The following is a 23,812-nucleotide window of genomic DNA, read 5'->3' on the forward strand; positions in this document are numbered from 1 at the left end:
TACAACAGACACCCTGTGAGGTAGGTGGGGCTGAGAGAGCATGACCAGCCCACGGTCACCCAGCTGGCTTCATGTGTAGGAGTGGGGAAACCAACCCGGTTCACCAAATCAGTGTCCGCAGCTCATGTGGAGGAGTGGGGAATTCAACCCAGTTCTCCAGATCAGACTCCACAGCTCCAAACTACCACTCTTAACCACTATACCACGCTGGCTCTCAGGCCAGCGTTTCCATGCCCCTGTGACAAGTAGGAAGGGAGCGGGGAGGAATGGTGCCAGAACCAAACGGTGCAGGGATGGGACATGTGAATGCCATGCTCAGGCACCACTGCTCCAAACCACTGCTCTTAACCACTACACCACGCTGGCTCTCATATGGGAGAAGAAGGTCCTTCAGATACCCCAGTCCCAAGCCATGTAGGACTCCAAAGGTCAAAAGCAACACCTTGAATTGCGCCCAGAGAGGATCGGTAGCCAGGGTCGTTGTTGTAATATCAGGGTCACATGCTCCCAATAACTGGCCCTGACCAGCAATCTAGCCACAATGTTCTGTACCAGATGTAGCCTCCAAACTCTCTTCAAAGGTAGCCCCAAGTAGAGCACATTGCAGCAGTCCAGTCTAAATGCAAGTTAGTTGACTGACTGATTTTTAATTTTAACAACTTTAGTACATCTCATCTTGGAAGACAAAGGGAGGTATCAATGACCAAAGACACACACAAACGTCAAGAGCCAATGGTGGTTATATTACTCTGCCATGAAGCTCACTGGGTTACCTGGAGTCAGTCACTGGCTCTCAGCCTAGCCTGCTTCACAGGGTTGTGGTGAGGATATGCTGCCTTAGCTTCTCGGAGGAGGGGCAGGATAAGAATCTGCTCAAATAAATAAATAGTGACTTTCACAGACTGGAACCTAAACTACTACCAAAAGACACATGGAACAAATTTAAGTTCTTGCAGTAGGTGCTCAAGATTTTGGCAGTTTCTCAAAATAAGGGGGTTTCTGCAACAATAGGCTAGCCATCCAAAATATTTTTCCTGTAACTTTCCATATTTGGGAAATGGATGTTATAAGAATGTATATTATTATTGCTATGTTTCCACCTTGCTTTCCCTCCGGAGAGTTCAGTCACTCATAAATGGTTCCCAGATGGTTTCCTATCCAGGCTCTGCACAGGTCCAAATTACATTACCTCCGGCGGTAGAACTGCCGCATGCATAGGGACACAGCCAGTGTTCGTAACTAAAACGAACCTTGGTGACTAGCAGGGCTTGCCTTTGTTTTGAGCCTTGCAGCCCTGACTTCTTTGCCTGTGCAGATTGTACATCAAAGCCAGAGAAGAACTCTCCTCTCCCCTCCTTCCTCCACACCCCTTAACTAAACATGCCTAACCATTGCAGCTACAACAGGTAGCCAACCAGAAGAAGGGCGGAGTGTCTCTGCCTGCCTCTTTCTCTTCCTTGGCTGTTCTGGCAGTGTCCAAGGGAAATGTTGTCCACAAGCTGCCTGGCATCTAATACTGAAACAGCATTCAAGAGCAGAAGAGATTATTGCCTCCTCATGCCCACCTGCAGCTTGCTAGCTGGGCATCACCTGCAGCATAATTCACTAGATAAACAGAGATAAGACAGACTGAGGATGGGATCTAGAGCTGGGTTTTGAGAAGTCCATGGTGCTGCCATGATAGGGTTGCCGCTTACCAGGTTCCAGTAGGGGACCTCCTGGCAATGAACCTGTCCCTTGTCCTTGCTCAGTAGAGCGGCAAGGAGGAAAATGGAGGGGCGGTGTTGGTGTTGGGACATCACTTCCTGCTTCAGAATAGGAAGTGATGTCCTGACACTCTACGAATTTTCAAATTCCTGTGGTAAAAACCATCTGTATTTATAAATTTATTGAGTGTCATGACATCACTTCCTCTTCCAAAACAGGAATTGACATCCAGCAGTCTCCCTCTCCCCCCCCCCACATCCAGTGCTTTCTTGATACAAATATCATGGGAGGACTGGCAACCCTACCCTATGATGTCATTATGAATACCACAAAATAAAACTTGTAATAAGAGTTGCTTCTCCTCTGTTTGCAGGTATTCAGTCTGACCATGGCCAAAGGCATTTCTAGCAGGAGAAGAAGTTGGGAGACAACTTGGCTAGCATGAGCTGAATAAGATCTGGGCTGAGCTTGTTTCTCCTTTGTTTGCAGGTATTTAGCCTGGGCATGGCCAAAAGTGCAAGCCAAAGGGGTCTCTGCCCTAGACTCAGCTTGTAGCTTGCAGCCTTAAGCCATGAGGTGGATCCAGGGTCCACCCAAGATGTGTCCACATCTTGGGTGGACCCTGGATCCACCTCATGGCTTAAGGCTGCAAGCCATGGGCTGAGTTTACGGCAGAGATCCCTTTGGCTTGCATCTTTGGCCATAAACATTTGTTTATGTGCTTGCTTCCATCTGTTTATTTAAACTGTGTTTTGTAAGTCACTTTCAGTAATCCCCTGGAGTGGGGTAAAAACATTTTTTTTTTAAATAACTTATACTGGCGAAAGGGGAAACCTGAGTGGCTCACTCATATTTTTTTGGTCAAACTGAACCAAATTCAAAACTGAAACGAGGGCCGATGTTTTGCTCATCTCTGATCAGATACTTTCCATAAGAAACATAAGGAACTATTTCACAACAAGGTAGACCAACTGAGCATATAAAGCAGCACACCAGGTCCAGGAGCAGGAACACTCTACTGCCAGCTACCTGAAATCCTTTCAGTGGATCAGTCAAGATTAAAACTTGGACTATGTATATGTCAAAACATGCCACTGTTAAATTCCATCTTGCAAGCAAGTTCTTAGTAGGGCTGTCACTGGAACGTAGAGTGGATGTTGAAATATAAAGGAATATAGTTGAAAAAATTATAGTTACTTCTGCTAATGGCTTTTTGAGTTTGATTTAGTACTGGCTGGGATGGTGAAAGGACACAGCAGTAGCAATGAAAGCCAAAATGCTCACATGCATTCAAAAATTCGAGTCCGGTAACACCTTTAAGACCACCAAAATTTTCCAGGGTGTAAACCTTCATGAGGCAAAGCTCACTTCATCAGATATTTATATCCACTGCAGACATGGAAACAACTGGATCTTTTCTTCAAGAGCAGGAGGGATACACACATGGACACATGAAGCGGCCTTATACGGAATCAGATCCTTGGTCCATCAAAATCAGTATGGTCTACTCAGACTGTCAACTGCTCTCCAGGGTCTTAGGCAGAGGTCTTTCACATCACCTACTGCCAGATCCTTTGACTGAACAGTCTGGGGATTGAACCTGGGCCCTTCTGCAGGCCAAGCAGATGCTCTACCACTGAGCCATAGCTCCTCCCCTCTTGGAAGCCAAGCAGGATCGGCCCTAGTTAGTATGTGGATGGGAGCCCTCCAATGAAGCCCAGGGTTGCTATGCACCTCTGTTTGTCTCTTGCCTTGAAAACCCTACGGGGAGGTCACCATAGGTCAGTTGAAACTTGACGGCATTTTCTACCTACCTTCATGTGAATACATAGATGCTCTACTGCTGAGCCATAGCCCCTCCCATGATATTTGTATCAAGAAAGCTTTACACCTGGTAAATTTTGTTGGTCTCTAAGGTACTACTCTAAGGTACTACTGGACTTGAAATTAGTTCTACTAATACAGACTAGCACAGCTACCACCCAAAAATGCATTCTGCTTCTGACATAGGTATATTTGTCTTTGTATTTTCCATCACCATTTCTGCATACCAAGGGGTGGAGGTCAGCACTTTTGCACTACACATAATTCACTTATAAAATTCACTGACGCTAGATGTGATCATGGACATAAGGTTAACATCATCAAACCTCAATGTTTAGAGGCAGTATAGCAGGCTTGTCATGAAAAGGTTGCCAGTGATGACTTGAAATTGGCTCTGACTGCCAATTTAGAGCTCTTTATTTTCAGCATACCCCCAGCCTCAATCTAGGGCTTTAAAAATAAAAATACATTGGACTTAGTTCAGTGCTGATGAAAACCCTCCTGTTATAGAGCCACTATTTGAGTCATAAATGGTGTGCTTTGTAGAGCTTGGTTGTTTGTTCCCTTTCTATGTGGGCTGATGCAACAAATGATGATAATCTCAGAGTCAGTAGATTTGTCCATGTGAGGACGGTCCTCGTCTTTGCAAAAGATCTCATTTCCTTTTATTTACCTTTGCCTTGCCCTGAGGCTGAATCATAAGAAAAGGTCTGAAGTGATCTCTACTTAGCTGCTTGCATTTGATGCAGAAGCTGCAGCTAGCTACCTTAAGAGAAAACAGCTGTACAAAAACAGCTTTTGTGAAACGTTTATTTGAGGATTATAATGCAATCCAGCTATGGATTCCTGTTGAGTAAAAAAGGCTTGGAAGCTATTATTTCACATGTTCTGTTGCTGTGTCATGAAAGTACGATCAAAGTTCTGTTGGGAGTTCTAGCAAACCAGGGCTCAGATAAAAAAAATCAGGGATGGAAACAGGGTACAGATGTTACCTGCAAAATCCTACCAGGTTTTTATGTCAGGTTGGGCAAAAATAGCAGATTGCAGGAAGGGTGGCATGAATTTTTTTCTAACTAAGAAATAGGTAAACAAAATAATTTGTGATTCATTGCGCCAACCCGCTTGGGAAGTTAGAATCAGAAAAAAGGAGCTGGCAGTAAAAACCCACGTCGGTGGCTGTGCTTTTTCTTTACGTTCCATTATGTTCCTTGGTTTACTTCATATTTTAAAACGCTTAAGCACCGCAAACATTGTTGAGTTTGCTTTTCTTTCTAAAAACTGTATAATGCCAGCAGCTCCGACTCACCGGGGGTGCCTGTTGTGGCCAGCTGAGAGCTGGACCTGTGTGGAAAGGAGACCTGCAGCGGCAAGAGTTGCTGCACTTGCCCCCACCGCATGGCCGGCAGTCCCCACCTGCCCCCTTTGATCTCGCAGCTTACAGCTGCATGGGGGCCGGTGCCTGTGGGATTGATGACGCAGGCACTCCCTGCGTCACTCCACCCCCCTTGCTTATTTAAGGCGGCATCTCCCGGCTCCTGTTCTGTTCTTCTGCCTGGTGGCGTAGGTTCCACTCAAGAGATTTATGTCCTAGGGGAGCCACCTTTACGCCACTCCGGTTGCTACCCCAACAGGCGGGTTGGGATCGCTCTATCGAATGGCAGGGTGGCCATTCGATGCCTGGATCTGTTCCCTATGCTGCACCAAGTGCTCCATCTGCTGTAATCAATAAAGCTGTAGCCTTTGTCATGCCAATGAATCAATGTCTCGGTAATTATTGAATTTTCCTTTCCCGGCAGGTCCGCTTCACCCATGGGGCCACAATCCCAGCACACTCTGAATTTTTAACCTGTGTTTTCTGAAAGGTTAAGAGCAGTGGTTTGGAGCGGTGGAGTCTGATCTGGAGAACCGGGTTTGATTCCCCACTCCTCCACATGAGCAGCGGAGGCTAATCTGGTGAACTAGATTTGTTTCCCCACTCCTACACCTGAAGCCAACTGGGTGACCTTGGGCTAGTCATGCTCTCTCAGCCCCACCTACCTCACAGGGTGTCTGTATTGGGGAGGGGAAGGGAAGGCGATTGTAAGCCGGTTTGATTCTGCCTTAAGTGGTAGAGAAAGTCAACATATAAAAACCAACTCTTCTTCTTCTTCTTCCTCCTCCTCCTCCCCCCCCTCCCAATGAATCAATGTCTGTGTAATTATTTAATTTTCCTTTCCCGGCAGGGCCGCTTCACCCATGGGGCCACAATCCCAGCACACTCTGGATTTTTAACCTGTGTTTTCTGAAAGATTTTTTTTCTTTAAGAAGTAGTTATTCAATCCACATCTGTTATCAGCAGGTGAGCTACTTTTTTATGATTACCAGGAGCTGGAGAACAAGCAATGGGAGACGGTACTCTGCGTGCTAACCTCCTACAGCTGTCTGGTTGGTGGCCACTGCTGGAAAGAAAACGATGGATGAAGCTGACCTCAGGCCTCATTCAGCAATTCCCAAATTAACAAGATCCCATGGTCCACATCCAATCAGTGATAAATAAGTTGCCTACCTTTGTAAGAATGCACAACCGTCAAACGTTTTCCAGCTCTAAATGGCAAAGGTTTCTCCCAGCTCTGCAATTGGAAATGCTTCAACTAAAAGCACTGAAGATTGAACTCGGATCCTTCTCCAGTCAAATCACAGAGTCTGCTGTTGACCTCCAGATCCTCCTGAGGTTCAGTGAAGAACCTACACCTCCTCTTAAGCAGTATTTCCCCCCCCCCCCATGTTGTATAACATGCAAGAAAAATGTCGTATGGAAAGTCAAAATACATTGTGGCCGGAACTCCAGTCTCCTAGATAACCTGTTCGACAAAAAACAAGAACACACTTCTAGAAACATGTGGAGAAAGAATATGTGGAGAAAGAGTAATAGTGCGCCCCTAAGCAGAGTTATACCCTTCTAAGCCCACCAACGTCAATGGATCTAGACAGATATAACTCTGCTTAGGATTGCCCTGCAAGCATCCCGTTTATATTGTTTTCTGATTTTATTTCTTCGCTCGGCTCTGTGCTTAAGGAATCTGACTCAAGACCTGATCAGCGTATCACTTTTCAAATGCCTAAATCCCTGTAAAGGTTTAGTGTCTGACTGCGTGCATTTTGCTCAGTATTAACATGTTCAATGGAGTACTTTGATTTTTTTTTTTTTATCTAGACGCCAGAAGCTGGTGAATATATGCTTCATAGCTTCAGATAAACCTTTTGTTCTTCTGGGGCTGATCAGCTGGTACGGCAGCGAGAGGGAGAGGAGGAAGGAAATTCACAGGGGCTCCGCGGTTTCAAAAAGTCAAATTACCTCTGAGCCATGGCATTGCTGATAATTTAAATGAATATATATATATATATATATACACACACACACGCACCCCCGATACATACATACACACCGGCTACACACCACACAACATCTCTACTGTTAGGACTTTTAATGAAGCCCCAGTTGTGATGACACTGAGGCAGAGAACGCTACGGTGGGATAATTACTTGGCTCCCTCACAGCTGAGTTTCACAGATGCATTATTAACGGCGCATTCCATGCCGTAACGATCACCGAATGTAGGTGGGATTCGCAAACCCCGGCATCCGCCATTAGTGGGTTGGCGCAAACACAAATGAGTGTTTTCACAAAAGCATGCAAAGGTTGTGAAATTCCAATGAATCCTTGCGGCGGGGGAAGGAAAAAAAAAAGAGTTCAAGCTTCCGTGACCGGGTATGTCACCTCCCAGGGCACCCCGTGCACCGAGCGAGGCACCCTGGGAAATTATAGAATCAGAATGCATTGATTTCTCTCTCTCTCTCCTTCCCTCTCTCCCCGGCAAAGAGAGGCAGCAGCCCTGATGAAGAATTAAGGAGGAAACGTAATAACCTAATTCTTCTCCAATCTTCCTCGCTCCCCCGTCTCCCGCCCCGCACGCCGCCGGTCCCCCGACTTGTTTGGCCAGACAATTGCGAGGCTTTGGCGGCGTAAGTGGGCGGAGCGGCCCCCAAGTTCGAACGGAGCCCCCGCCCCACGTGCCCTCTTGCAGCGAGGGTTGGAATTGGCCCACTTTCGTCCGGATGGCCTTCGGCTTGGCCAGACGGCGTTACGGGGCAGTGGCGGTCTTACGGCACCGCGCCTCTCTGTGACATTCACCCGTTCTTTCTCTCCCCACCCCCAACTTCCCTTTTAAAACATTTCCCCCTCAGATGCAGAGGCCTAACAGGTTCCCTCAATAGAATACTATGTGAGGCTATTAATAATTCTTCCTCAAACCGCGCCGTATGTGGCTAAGGAGGAGGGAAAAAGAAACTCAGGAGAATAAGACAAGGAATTCTCAAAACACACTACAGAAAAACATAACATTAATGGCTTCCACTCACATTAATCCAGGACAGATTAAGACAGAACATCTCCCCCTCCTGCCCCTACCCCCCACCTCATGCCCAGTTAACAACAAGATCAAGCAATTTCAAAGTAATTCTTATGGCCGACACTGCTCTCTTGTCGTTTTAGGAAATCAATTTGGAACATGGAGGCTATAACAGTCAATCCTCCCTTTATTTTTTTCTCCCTCCCTCTGAAAGCCTTGAGTTCAAGGTGACCATCTCCAAGAGTTCCCCTTTTGTTTCTGTGGCCATTTTGAATTTTCGGTCTCCCAGTAATTAACACCAGTGCTTAATGAGGTCTAGTTGCTCTCATGTCACACCAAGGCAATGTCAACGTTTTGTAAAACTACATAAGAACGTAAGAACAGCCCTGCTGGATCGGAGCAAGACCCATCAAGTCCAGCAGTCTGTTCACACAGTGGCCAACCAGGTGCCTCTAGGAAGCCCCCAAACAAGACAACTGCAGCAGCACCGCCCTGCCTGTGTTCCACAGCTCCTAATACAATAGGCATGCTCCTCTGATCCTGGAGAGAATAGGCATGCATCATGACTAGTACCCATTTTAACTAGTAGCCGTGAATACCCCTTTCCTCCATGAACATGTCCACTCCCTTCTTAAAGCCCTCCAAGTTGGCAGCCATCACCACATTTTGGGGCAGGACTTCCTTTTATCTGTTTTGAATCTCTCACCCTGCAGCTTCAGCAGATGACCCCGCGTTCTAGTATTATGGGAGAGGGAGAAAAACTTCTCCCTGTCCACTTTCTTCAAACCATGCATTTTTATAGACCTTTATCATGTCTCCCCTCAGCCGTTTTCTTTTAGGCTGCTCCGATTACAGCCCCTTCCCCCCACTCCTAGGGTTGCCAACCTCCAGGTAATAGCCGGAGATCTCCTGCTATTACAACTGATCTCCAGCCGATAGAGATCAGTTCGTCTGAAGAAAATGGCCACTTTGGCCATTGGACTCCCTCCCATGACAATGAAATCCCTCCCTTCCCCAAACCCCACCCTCCTCAGGCTCCACCCCACCCTCCTCAGGCTCTAGCAACCCTACCCACTTCACCAAACCGCCAAGGTTTGTGAAGGCTTTTGGCCTAAACCTCAAACGCAAAGCTTAACAAACAAAAAAAAAAAGGTGAAAAGAGAGAGAGCAAAAACTAAATTTTTGAAGGAATTGTTGCAATTGGCAGGATCGGGAGTGGGCTAATTTTAAACAGATTTGGTGCGATACACGATTATCCGGCTCTAAGTGAAAAACAGAAGTGAAAAAAGTAACAAACCTTATGAATATAACTCCTTCTAAAATGTTGGAAAATATTGCTGGGATAGATCTGCTCATTAGAACCTTAGTTTCTTTCCTTTCCTTTCGCTCAGTACACTAACCACATGTAATGCATGTATTGTGTCACTAGGTGTCACTGTGGCGCAGGAAGTGGCCGGCCACTCATTACAAGTCCTCAAGGAAGCAACAAATACGCATTGTGTCTCTGCTTCTTCTAACCTTACCTAATGTTGTTTAAAGCACTCACCTTATGTGCAGAATAATATATTTGATATAACTCACCATGGAGGAGAAGCCCAGAATGAATCAACAGCAAGAGAAGGCCTCCCCAGGAAAAGAGAACCACTTACTCACCAGGGTAAGAAATATATCCGCTGTATTTCATTTAAATGATCCAGGATGCACATGGAGTGCAGATAACCCATGTGGGCTGTTGACTGTGCACACTCAACACTTGATTCCCCAGTTAATGTGGCCTGGATCATGGTTTCTGTCTTCAGGTGGGCTTCCTGTGCCTTTAACCATTGTGTGACATAGATAAGAGGACATCAGAATTTCCTAGGATGACTGCAAAGTAGGGTTGCCAGATCCCTCTTCGCCACTGGAAGGAGGTTTTTGGGGCGGAGTCTGAGGGGGGCAAGGTTTGGGGAGGGGAGGGACTTCAATGCAATAGAGCCCAATTGCCAAAGCGGCCATTTTCTCCATGTGAACTGATCTCTATCAGTTGGAGATCAGTTGTAATAGCAGGAGATCTCCAGCTATTACCTGGAGTTTGGCAACCCTATCGCAAAGTGATGAAAGAAGCTATTGCACAGACTAGCAATATGTAAAGCAGCCATCACAGATAAGCCCAAGAGTAACTTCTTTCATAGTGTGATAACACTTTTGTTCAGGTATGCAACTTCTCAAGTAACACATTGTGCTTTTCAGCACAGGCATGTGGTCGGAAAACTTCAGAATAACTGGAGAGGCCTGCCCTGCAGAATCTTTCTTTGGTCAGCCCTGCAAGTTTTGGCAGGTCTTTGCCCAGGTGCACCACATTTTCAACATAGCTGCTCGTCTGGCAGAAGTTCAGCAGCCAGATTTTTTTCCCCCACCATTGCATCACCTAGGAAAAGTCACACCTGTTGAAGTTCTGCCTCCTGCCTTCATGTTTTCCTCTGCTAGACAAGCTTGGGGGAATCTTCCTAGCCCCAAATAATTTACCTAGAAACTTGCAATTCAAGGTGCTAGTTTGATAACCCTTCACCACTTGGGTCCCAGATGTTTGAAGGACCACCTCTCCCTATATAGACCTGCCCACTGTCTGTGTATGGCCTAACAGCTGCTTTTGACCATGTGCTTGTCCTAGAAAGCTCATGTTCTCTCCTTGGCCTTTTGGTGGTGGCACCCATCCTGTGGAACCACCCAACAGAAGAGGGTCAACTGCTTTGATCTTAGATTTTTTTAAAAAAACCTGGGCCAAATTGGCCAAATTGGCTGCTGTTGGGTTGTAAGTCCATTTATCTTAAAATTGTGTTTATCATCGTGTTCTATTGATTATACACTGAAAGCTGCCGCTGGGTTTAGTTCGAAGCAGGGTATATGCTTGTAAAATAAATAATGCAGTTTTCACAGAATACTTACACTCCCTCTGTTTCCCCTAAACTTGCCCCCTTCTCCTGCGGGTAGTAAACTCATCCCTTGGTTCAACAAATAGGACTATGCTAATGTTTCCATTGTCCCTACAACACACACATACACACTCACATGAATGGAACCTTGCCCTCACTGGGACCTTCTCCCTCATGAAAAGTCTTCTGCTCTACAGCATCTGTGGCAACATGGTGGCCTCTCCTCATAGAGCCTCAAGTCAGTCATTCTGTTTCTCTAGGGAACTCCACTTCTGAGAGGAATATCTTTAAAAAGTAGGGTTGCCAACCTCCAGGTACTAGCTGGAGATCTCCTGATATTACAACTGATCTCCAGCCGATAGAGATCAGTTCACTTGGAGAAAATTGGCAATTGGACTCTATGGCATTGAGGTCCCTCCCCAAACCCTGCCCTTTTCATGCTCCGCCCCCAAAACCTCCTGCCAGTGTCAAAAAGGGACCTGGCAACCCTATCAAAAAGACCTCTTGGTAACCTTATACTACTACAGCTCCCAGGATTCTTTGAGGGAAGCCAAGGTAGTTAATCTGAACTCTTTGAACTGTACTCACACTCACCAAATTGACTTACACTAACGTATTCTGTCATAACTCAGGCCGTTAACTCTCAACTGACTTATAGCAATCCCTGGTGGAGTTTTCAAGGCAAGTGATTAAGCAGAGGTGGTTTGCCATTGCCTTCCTCTGCAGAGTCTTCCTTGGAGGTCTCCCTTCAAAGTACCGATCCAGCTTAGCTTCCGAGATCTGATGAGATCAGACTGCACTACACCATTGCAGATCCCTACTCAGCCAATTACCTAACTATAAATTGAGAATACATGCTCTGCCTCCCAGGATCGTAACAGACAAAGATCAATAAAGTAATTTGCATTTTAAAGGGCTGCAGAAATAATATATATCGGCATATTATAGGGGGAAAATACTTTATGATCTCATCTCAGCAACAATTTGTTCTTGGTTCAAAGTGATAAAAACCTGGCTAAAATCAGATTGCTCAATTTTATTATTATTATTATTTTACACAGAGCTCCACCAAGTCTGAATAACATTTCGCCTCTCCTGAGAAAATGTCGACCCAGAACTTAAAGGGAGAGGAAGGGGTACCTCAACGGGATTTGTTTTCGATTGCAAATTGACTCCCTACATAAAGGCGACAGGGGCTTGATTCTTCCTCATTTCAGCTGCCTCTATAATGAAGGGCAGAGCTCAGGCCGGTTTGTAAAATTGCTGCTAAGGATAATGATTTCTAATGTGATAAAAGGCCTTTAAGGAGGCATCACGGAAGGGAGCTGGCTAATTTACTTTCCAAGGAGCCAATTTACACGTAGGAATATTCATTTGCATCGCAGATCCTAGCCTCTTACCAACTGGAGGTTAAACTTCAACTACGAACCAACGTGGCAACAATTAGAGCGAATCCAGTTTGTCTGAGGCAGAAAATTATAAATGGCGGGAGCGCTCCCAAAGTTATATTTTGATATATGTAATCTTGAAAACACAACAGAGGGAGCATACTGGTGCAGGCGTGGGAACTGAACTAATTTTAATCCCATTCCTGCTCCAAGGAGCTCAGGGTGGAACACGAAAGGGGCCACGGCTCAATGACAGAGCATTTTTCCATTTTCCAATAGGATCTCCCCTTCTGGGTCTGGCAGTATAGGTACAATAAATCACTTTTCCCCCCACTGTCCGTTACTTGAGGTTGATTGACAAAGACTGGTTGAGTCATTTGATAATGGAAAGAAGGCACTCACCCCCCCGGTGAATTGTTTTTTAACAACAAATAAATTAGAGATGGTAAAGATTGCTAAATTATATATAATAAAATGAGTACCCAGCTTACTGGGGGTAAAGTGTAGATGACTGGGGAAGGCAATGGCACACCACCCCGTAAACACAGTCTGCCTAGTAAACGTCGGGATGTGACGTCATCCCATGGGTCAGGAATGACCCGGTGCTTGCACAAGGGTCTCTCTCTGTCTCTGTCTCTCTTTTCTGTCTATCTATCTATCTATCTATCTATCTATCTATCTATCTATCTATCTATCTATCTATCTATCGGCTGCCTATTTTAAAGGATAAGGGGAATATATTAAATATTTTGGCTATTGTGCTTTGGTGTGGTCCTGCTTAAGACCTATTGGTCATTCGAGCAGAATCATTAAAGAAAGAAAACAAAGACAGAGCATCTACTTGGCATGCAGAAAGTTCCAGGTTCAATCCCCGGTATCTCCAGTTAAAGGGACTAGGCAAGTAGGTGATATGAAAGACCTCCACCTGAGACCTGGAGAGCTGCTGCCAATCTGAGCAGACACTATTGATGTTGATGGACCAATGGTCTGATTCAGCATGATGCAGCTTCAGGTGTTCATGAGTCACCCGTGCTCCACTTTATGCTCAGAATAACCCTGTGGGGTAGATGAAGCTGTCAGACAGTGACTGGCTCAAAGTGACCCCAGGGCATTCCATCGCTAAGTGGGGTTTTGAACCCTGGTCCTAGGCTAACTGTTCTGACCTGGATGGCCCAGGCTAGCCTGATCTTATCAGACCTCAGAAGTGAAGCAAGGTCAGCCTGGCTTAGTATTTGGATGGGAGAGCACCACGCAAGTCTTGGGTCATTAGGCAGAGGCAGGCAATGGCAAACCACTTCTGAACGTCTCTTGCCTTGAACACCCTACAGCCATAAGTCAGCTCTGACTTGACGGTACTTTCCACCATCCACCTAGGCTAACCAGTGCACCATAGTGGATTTTGCACAAAACTGCTTCCCCACTGCAGATTGGGTCTGCACGGAAAAAAAAAGCATGTCCACATACAGTGGCACTCTCTCTTGAAATATATTAGCAAGAACATGTACACAGAAGCTTCTTTTGCAGCACATATGGGGTTCTAAATCCAGGCGACGGCCATTCATCTGCACACAACAATTTTTTTAAAAAAAAAGAATTGTTCACAAGGCAATCGATTTTAGGATTCAAATTTCGTGAACGCTTGACTTTAGAGTTGAGCTCATTGTGGCCTTTTATGCAGGGTTGTTTCCCCGTGGTCACCCTCGCTGATTGCTTCGGGGCTTCCTTTTGATTATGTATGCCTTTCCCGGCCGTCAGAGGTTGCCTCGCTTGCCCCGCGCATTTCGCCCGTGTTTTCCGGAGGTTGTTTTAGCTAGAATCCGGAAAACGTGGGCAAAATGTGCGGAAGCATGCAGGGAATGGGAGGTGACCTCTGACAGTCAGGAAAGGCATGTGTAGTAAAAGGAAGCCTCGGAACAGTTGGTGGGGGTGACCACGGGGAAACAGCCCTGCATAAATGGCCTCAGCATCTTTGGTGGAAGGTAGCCTTAAAGCTATGATTCCTAGGTCCACACTGACTAAAGGTTTGTCTCTCCCCTCCATTCCAAGAAGATGAATAAACATGTCTTGCCAGAATTGATAAATATTGATCAACAAACATGTGCATATGGATTGCTGGATCAACACTGATGTTGTTAGGATCCAGGTGGTGGAATTACATAACGGGAGGGCCAATTCACCCCTCTTCAAGCACCTTGGGAGCTGATGAAGCTGCCCAGAGGGCTTGCAGTGAGGCAGTAGTCATGGGAAGTTTTTACCCGGGGCTCTTCACATGACAACTGTAATATGTGCAGTTGTGGAGGAGGAGGAGGAGGAGGAGGAGGAGGAGAAGAAGAGTTAGTTTTTATATGTCAACTGTCTTTACTACTTAAGGAAGAATCAAACTGGTTTACAATCCTTCCCTTCCCTTTTCCTCCCCACAACAGTCTGAGGCTGAGAGGGCTCCAAGAGAGTTGTGACTAGCCCAAAGTCACCCAGCAGGCTTCATGTGGAGGTGTGGGGAAACCAACCTGATTGTATGCCCACAGGCAGCCTACACCCTAAAGAGGTTCCTACATAAGGGCTACCGACAAATGTAACCCAGACTACAGATTACCCAGACTACTCTGCTTAGTTCATACATGCAACAGAATGGAAGTGGCTAACTGGTACAGAACGGACTCCAGCAATTCAGACTGTGGGTGACACAGTCCAGTTGTGAAGGTTCCTTGATGCATTTAAAAACAGCAACGTGGATGCAGAGGGGGGAAGATTCCACCCCCTTCTGTTTGCTGGTTCTCACTTTCTACTTGTGGTGGTGGAAAGTGCCGTCAAGTCGCAGCTGACTTATCGCAACCCCGTTCAGTTTTTCAAGGCAAGAGATGAACAGAGATGGTTTGCCATTGCCTGCCTCTGTATAGAAAACCCTGGGCTTCCTTGATGGTCTCCCATCCAAGTACTAACTAGGGCCAGCCCTGCTCAGCTTCCGAGATCTGATGAGGGCAGGATAGGCTGGGCTTTCTACTTTTTAACATATGGCAGCATTCTGCAGCCTGCAGCCAAAAGAGAGGCAGTCTTTGTTACTGCCTCTGATCTCTGTCACCTCAGTTCTCTGCATACAGGGAGCAGGCTTTAGGGGGGGAAAGGCAAGCATTCAAGCCAGCCAGCCACCAACCTATTTGCTCGCTCCTCAACCTTAAAAATCACAACAAGTTGCCAAGTTGCCACACAGCCGATTGAGTGTGCATATTTAAAGAAATAACCTTCCCTTTAAATGGTGCGCGCCTGTGTGTTTAGAACTGCCATGGAAAAGCATACTTCCAAGTTGAAACTGCAGAAACATCTGTTACCCATCAATAGTGGGGTTTTTTAAAAATGTTAAAAACACAGCCTTTCAGGATATTTTAGCTCCCTCTTTTGTTCACTTCTGGATCTTAATCTAACACTGAATTGCTGACTACCTTCCATTTTTTAATACAAACTTCACTGCAGTCATGGAGGGAAAACACACACGCGCGAGCACCACCATATAAAAATATACTTTTCCCTTTCCCTGGATCTCTTCTGAAGTTTGTTTTCTTAGGTTCTTGCTTAAAAACATTTAAAAAAAAATCTTAGGACAAAGATGTTGCAATGGATCTTCTCTGCCTGGACTTCAATTACTACAATGACTACAACCTTACTGATTTTTCAATTTTTCATTATCTACAGGTTTCATTATCTACAGCTGGCACTTGTTACTGAAATCCAGGCATTGGTACCATTCCAAGATATTCCCAGACATTCCAAGAATTGTAACTTCACGCTTCCCAAAATGTAATTCAGATTTCTTTCCGGCTGCAAAGTATGAAATACAACTTCATTTTAAAGGTTAGAGACGAGGTTTAACTCTGCATGCGAAATCTGTTGGGGTCCACCGAGCAGTTCCAATCTCAGAATGGCTGATGACCATCCCCATTCGAGAATAAAAACCATCATTCTCAAAAACATCTTTTGTTTTAAACATTTGGTTATAGGGAAGGCAGCAATCCCATAGACACCTGAATTAAGGTTCGTTTGTATTCTATAATCCATACGTGCTCATTCTTCACTGCAAAATTGCTACAGCTTTCCTTCTAATGGCAAGAACTGCTGGGAACTGAAGCTGGCCGCCTAGCTAAAATCAGTGATGATAAACCCGCTGAAAACTCAATGTGCAGCTATATCGGTGGGCCTCGAATTTGTTTATTTCTCAATTCCTTTTAAATCAGAAATACTACTGTGAGAAGGAATATTCCAGATAGAGCAGAAAAAAAGAAGTTATTTAAGATGCGCTTTCCTTCTAACAATCCGTTAGATTCAGCGGTCATTTCCAGAAACAGAAGGCAACTCTTATCAACGGAACCGGCATGGTTCCCCTCCCCAAACCCCACCCTCCTCATGCTCCGCCCCAAAAACCTCCCACCAGTGGCAAAGAGGGACCTGGCAACCCTAGTTCAAAGAGCTTCAGATACAAGATTATTGCGATCCTTCCAAGAAGCCTACAAAGGTGGTTGGCATCATTGTACCCATACTGCAGATGTATAGAATGGCTGAGGCCAAATGGCTATGTAAAGCTGCCTAGCCGGTACATGGCTGAGTCTCTCAGGCCAAAATCACATGTGCTTGGGATGAGAAGACTCATTGACCTTTCTGCCTGGCCGCCTACTGATTCAAAAACCTTCTATCAGCATTTTTGGAACTGACCATTTTTCTACATTAGAATCCTAGAGTTGCCATCCTGGTTCCTGCATGCATTGTGACATCACTTCCAGCAAAAAGCGGCAAGTGGCATCACCACCATCCTGCAACGCTCTAGGAATTCCCTAGATCGCTATGGTAAAGATGTTGGGGTTCAAAATTAACCACAGTACTGCACTAGCCCAATATACACTCTTACGATACACAGAAAGAAGAGGGGAAATGTTGAGTCTACTTCCTTTGCTGCCTAGGAAGTGAAATACCAATTGTCTTTTTTTTAAAAATCTCAGTAGTATTTTGTCAATATTTTTTAGTACACCAAAGCAAATATAAATATTTTATTGTAAACTAAGGGCCTAAAATAAACAGCTTAGTAAATAGTTATTACGTTACCAGGAGGGAGGGGGGTGTTAAAAAAAACATCTGTGGAAAAAATGTTTGCCATGTAATTATTCTTGCTAGTTTACATTTGCTCTCAACGTGCATCTCTTTGGCTGCAACGTCTCGCTCGTTCTAAATCTTCTTCCTTGTTGCTATTATTAAAATCTTTAAAAGGTGCCAAATCTTAAATGAGGAAAAAAAATGATTTGCTAGAAATTATTCATATCACAGTGAGCCTCTACTAAACCTGGCAGGGGTGCAATATTTTCGGTGAAATTAACATAAAATATACAACTGCAAATTATCCAGGAAATAGCTATGTTCTTTACAACACGCATTTACATTCGGGGGGGGGGGGAGGAAAGAGAGTGGGGGAAGTGTTCCACTTATCTTTCTAACCCAAAGCTGCAAACAGTCTTTTTTTTCCCAATGCCAGTTTTAAAGGGGAAAGTAATAGATTTCCACGGGGAGTGCAGCCTTTAAAGATGATATAACAAAATATGTGGTTGGGAAAAATCGACCTTAGATAATTACTGGAGACCACAATCAACAACGGACGTTCTCAAGTGCTCGTTGCTAGCGAGTCCATTTCTAGATTTATTTCCCCTCTCGGCACGCAAAATGCATTTCCTCTGCTAGGCCTAAGCCCTTCTTGCATAGACAGGGAGACCAAAAGAGGGGGGGGGAGGGAGGGAGACTCGTCATGCCATGTAAAATGCAAATCTCGTTGTAAATATTTTATAAAATTGTTGCATACATCCCAAAAGCTATAGGTCTTAATTGAGAAGAGGGCTATTTTTCCAGTCAATATATGGAAATGGAAAATGCTAATTCATGTTTTTCTACTTAAGAAAAACCCTAGAGAACCGCAAAACCACAAATGCACTCAACTTTAATATTATAAATATAATTTGGCTCCCTCTTTATAATCCCCAGCGTCCTGCCTTTTATCTCCCAATGGCTGCAGACGAAGAATTCGCACAGGCGCTTTTACATCATCTGCACAGGAAGTCAACCTTCAAGCCCTGCCAGCTTGGCAGAGGAGCAAGAGACTGAGCTAAGTAACATTGCAAACAGGAACTGAAACAAGATATCCCAGCCCCGTTGCACAGGAAATGAGCGCCGGCTGATGGCGAGCCAGATCAGAGCGGTGCAGTGGTGTGAACAGCCTATTTGCCACCAAGATCTGCTGAACTTCCGTAACGGATGCTGATCAGATGGCCTTTAATTTAAAACCGTGGTCCCTCGGATTCCAGGAGCCCTGTGGCGCAGAGAGGTAAGCTGCAGTACTGCAGTCAAAAGCTCTGCTCAAGACCTGAATTCGATCCTGACGAAAGTCTATTTCAGGTAGCCGGCTCAAGGTTGACTCAGCCTTCCATCCTTCCGAGGTCGGTAAAATGAGTACCCAGCTTGCTGGGGGTAAAGGGAAGATGACTGGGGAAGGCACTGGCAAACCACCCCGTAAACAAAGTCTGCCTTGGAAACGTCGGGATGTGATGTCACCCCATGGGTCAGGAATGACCCGGTGTTTGCACAGGGGACCTTTAACTTTTACCTCTGATTCCAGCACATCAAGGTCCCATAGAACCTAGAGACAATGCAAAGGGCTTAGGTGGAATCTCATCCAGAAGGTTTACATTGTTTTATGTATGGATTGCAGAAGAGGAGGGTTTAAGGATGGACTGAAAATTGGGGACTTCTGGGGAATGATGTTGAGGCTACTTGAACACATGAAGCGGCCTGATAATGAAACAGGCCATTGGTCCATCAAGGTCAGTATTGTCTACTCAAACTAGCAGTGCCTCTCCAGAGTCTCAGGTAGAGGTCCTTTACATCACCTGTTACCTGATTCTTTTAACTAGAGATGCAGGGGATGGAACCTGGGTTCTCCTGCATGCCAAGCAGATACTTTTTCACTGAGCCACAGCCCCTCCAACGAAGCCCCTCTGACTGAGTTTGGTAAATCTAATCCATTCCAATGGATCTGACTCATGTGCCCCTTCCCCACTCTGAAAGCACTTTCATAGAATCATAGAGTTGGAAGGGGCCATACAGGCCATCTAGTCCAACCCCCCTGCTTAATGCAGGATCAGCCTAGCGTATCCCTTACAAGTGTTTGTACAACCTCTTGTTAAAGCTCACCACTTCCCTAGGTAGCTGATTCCACTGTCGAACAACTCTTACTGCAAAAAGAAATTTCCTAATATCCAGCTGGTACCTTTCCTCCCTCAATTTAAACTCATTATTGTGAGTTCTATCCTCTGCTGCCAATAGGAACAGCCTTCCTCTAAGTGACAGCCCTTCAAATACTTAAAGAGAGCCATCATGTCCCCGCTCAACCTCCTCTTCTCCAAACTAAACATTCCCAGCTCCCTCAGCCTTTCCCCATAGGGCTTCGTCTCCAGGCCACTGATCATCCTCGTCGCTCTCCTCTGCACCTGCTCGATTCTGTGCACATCCTTTTTGAAGTGAGGCCTCCAGAACTGCACACAATACTCCAGGTGTGGCCTGACCAATGCAGCGTACAGCGGAACTATGACATCTTGTGATTCAGTATCCATTCAATCTGAAATTACTTCCAAATGCAGCCAGGGGAGTAAAGGATGAACTACACGATCCTGATATCTGCATCAGATACAGGTGTCATATTAAAAAGTACTGTCCAAAGATAGCTCATGCAACTACTTACTGTGTCTCCAGATCAACTCAAGAACACCATGTAACATGAAGATAAGCCTCCCAGGAGCAAAACTGGAGTCGTAAGCGAAGAATGATTACCCACATTGGGGGAACAAGCAACTTTTTAAAAAATGCACATATGTGATTTGGGCCACACTTTCACATATAAAGATGCGGCGGCTCCACAAACAGTAATGTACCCAAAAGATATACATATATTAAGAAGTATAAATGTTTTTAAACCGAAATAGGGCTAAACTAAATGCAACTGTAAATGTATAGCTGTAGCTCACAATGGCACCCATGGGCCCAGTGCCACACATAAAGCTTTCTTCTACTGAATCTGACCCTTACTCCATCAAAGTCAGTATTGTCTACTCAGACTGGCAGCGGCTCTCCAGGGTCTCAGGCAGGGGTCTTTCACATCACCTACCTGCCTAGTCCCTTTAACTGGAAATGCCGGAGATTGAACCTGGGACCTTCTGCGTGCCAAGCAGATGCTCTACCACTGAGCCATGGCCCCTCCCTGCCAGGTTGCTATAATGTCACGCATAGCTTATCTTTTGTTATGATGTCATAAACATTCTTACCGCTGTGCCTTACCTCACTAGCTACCCATGGCAGTGGGGAAGGGGGTACGCAGAACATTGCAGCATCACAGCCCGAGTTGAATTACACGAGACAGTGAATGCTTCTTTGTGGCAGTCACGCACTAATCATCAACATTTTTGCTTATTTCATTTCATTCTAGTTTGGGCCAGAAGACCAAGTGACGGATGGAAAAGGTGACAGGGACAAGGATCCTTACTTTCATTCTGAACGGGAAATAACAGAACTGCCCACCCACATTTTTTACTTCCCAAAACGGGGAGGGGCCATGGCTCAACGGTAGAGCATCTGCTTGGTATGCTGAAAGTCCCAGGTTCAATCCCCGGCATCTACAGGTAAAGGATCAGGTAGCAGGTGATGTCTCAGGCCTCTGCCTGAAACCCTGGAGAGCAGCTGCCAGTCCAAGTAGGCAAAGTGAGCATGATGGACTGATGGTCTGATTCAGTAGGAGGGGGAGGGGCCATAGCTCAGTGGTAGATGATCTGCTTGGCATGCAGAGGGTCCCCAGTTCAATCCCTGGCATCCCCAGTTAAAGAGATTAGGCAAGTAGGTGATGTGAAAGACCGCTGCCTGAGACCCTGGAGAGCAGCTGCAGGTCTGAGTAGACAATACTGAGTTTGATGGACCAAGAGTCTGATTCAGTATGAGGCAGCTTCATGTATTCATGTGTTCAGTATAAGGCAGCTTCAGGTGATCAAATGACTTATTTTAATGAACGTATAAAACAAGTTGCCTGTCATTGGTTTCAAACAGCCCAACAGAAAGAATGGGAGACACAGACAACTTTGCTATGAAAGAAGAGTCTGACAGAATCTCTGCCCACCCAACCAATTTCACTGGATTATCACCAGAAAATTTTATTCAACCCTGTCTGTTTGCACCATGACTGAATATCCTACTCCATATCATTCTGACTCATTGGAAGATCTCTTGCATCCTTATTCCAGGGCTTTGAACAGTGTCACCCATAACCCCGAGATCCTGCCATTTCTCCGCCAACCCATGTGATTCCTTTGCATTTATCATCAACCAAAGTCTGTCTTATTTTTAAACTTAGCAAACGTTTAACCATTCTGGCAAATCAGAGGTCAAATATATATATATAAACCTTCTATTCAAAAAAATGAAATCCAAATTTTAAAAGGTGGAGTCAAAGGCTAAATTTCTCTTCTTGCCAGGAGCAGGGAGGGACCACAACATATAATCATCTTTGCCTCTTGATATCCCAAACCACGTCTCAAGAGTCTTTCTAGAGTCAAGCCCACAAGATAATTGTAGCAACAGTAATTGCAAAAACAACAATAAAAAGCATCTGTACTGCACTTTCAAGCATTCAAAGCATTTCATCTACATCATCTCTTTTCAATCTTCCCAAGTCATATTCATTCTACAAAAGAAGAAGAAAGCCGCGCGAATGGTTTTAGCACTACCCCTAGGTCAAATACACCGCAGTAAATAATTTTGTTGATATCCTGACTTGGCAGGGGGAAAGCGAAAACGAATAGATGGGGGGAAATCAGGTGTTGATAAGCAACAGACACTATGGAATTCCTGCAAAACTAACCCATTTTTCGATATTGCCGAAAACCTGGAGGCAAAAGCGCCCCACAAAAATGAATTTCCTCAAAAGATTGGAAAAACATCCCACCCAGAATTTCGGCACACAAGGTATTTCCATTCCGATTTTATCCCAGAATAAAAGTGGATGGGAGTTTTGGAGCCACTAAATGTATAAGTGGGATGAGGCGACATTTACGGTCATTTTAAAAAAATAAAATGTTTGGTGTGCAATCCTCTCCTTTGTTTCTCCTGCCTCCACCTGTACAGGTGACTCTGCAAGGTGCAATGAATTTTTTGACCAAGGGTTTCATAAGGACTTTGAGCACGCAAGGCTCGGTGCCCATGCGCAGGGCCCTACTCGCACCTTTCAAGAGTAACAGCTCCAAGTGGGCCATAAGTCGAAGCCTGGAAAAATCCGTTACCGTTAAAGTCTTTGACACAAGATATTAATGCCTCCCACATTGACACCATAAATCAAAACAGATTTAGAGGAACTATTAAGGCTTATGCAAGAATACACACTTCACTTTAATAATTCCCTATTAACATATTTAACTGCTGGGCTGTATATTTTAAACATTTCTTACTATTGGGTATATAAGTAATTAGTGGCTTTTAAAAGACACATTAACAGAGAGAAAGGGAGAACAAACAGGGGAAAAGCACACACTTGATTTTTTAAAATATTCTTTAAAATATGATGCTATCAGAAAGACTGTAGGTTGCAGTAGATATGTTGAATTGACCTGAAAAGATGGAGGAGGAGTTGGTTTTTATACCCCTCTTTTCTCTACCTTTAAGGAGTCTCAAAGCAGCTTACAATCGCTTTCCCTTCCCTTCACCACAACAGCCACCTTGTGAGGTAGGTGGTGCTGAGAGAGTTTCTGAGAGAACTGTGACTAGCCCAAGGTCACCCAGCAGGCTTCATGTGGAAAAGTGGGGAAACCAAGCTGGTTCATCAGATTAGAGTCTGCCGCTCACGTGGAGGAGTGGGGAATCCAACCCAGTTCTCCAGATCAGACTCCACTGCTTTTAACCACTACACCACATTGGCTCTAGCACTAGCAGATTATGGTAAGTGTTGACTATCTGCTGAGCCTGTAGCAAAGACAGGAGTAACAGCAGTGCAGTATCAACATGGCAGCCATTTTGTGTGCATAGTCCACAGGAAGGGTCTGAGAAGCAGAGAGATTGAAAAGAAAGAAACAGAAGCTGGAATGACTGGATGCCACTGTAAAGAATGAAGGAACAGGATGTGATCAAGTTAATGAGAGAGAAGATGAGTTTAGCAGAAGCACCCTACCTCCCAAAGGATACATTGGGAGGGAACAGGGACATGTATGGTCTATAAATTACTCACTTGTGCCATAACAAATGCATGTCCAGAGATCCTAAATGTTGAAGACAGATGGATGTTAAAGTAGCTACCTTATTCTATCATGATGGGCCCAATCAAGTATTGTTAATTCTTGACACAGACATGTTTGTCTACATATAAGCTACATGCCACATGATGGGGTCCTCTCGTTGCAGAGGTCTAAACAAACATGCCTCTAAAAACGTCCTTGGACAATGTATGTGACGGCTGTTTTTGCACCCCACTCCCTAAATGGAAAGCCTCAGAAAACAAGAACATGAGTGAGACTGGGCAAAGGAAGGCAGCTTGCAG

At 45.1% G+C, this 23,812-nt stretch overlaps 1 protein-coding gene across 2 annotated transcripts in view; it reads right to left on the reverse strand.

Moving 5' to 3' along the window:
- The window catches only part of ZNF423 (zinc finger protein 423), a 278,862-nt gene that overhangs the window by 108,261 nt on the left and 146,789 nt on the right, over positions 1-23,812 (reverse strand). The gene's annotated exons all lie outside the window — the stretch shown is intronic.

This window comes from Euleptes europaea, chromosome 17, assembly GCF_029931775.1.
Source record: "Euleptes europaea isolate rEulEur1 chromosome 17, rEulEur1.hap1, whole genome shotgun sequence".
NCBI classification, from domain to species: Eukaryota; Metazoa; Chordata; class Lepidosauria; order Squamata; family Sphaerodactylidae; genus Euleptes; species Euleptes europaea.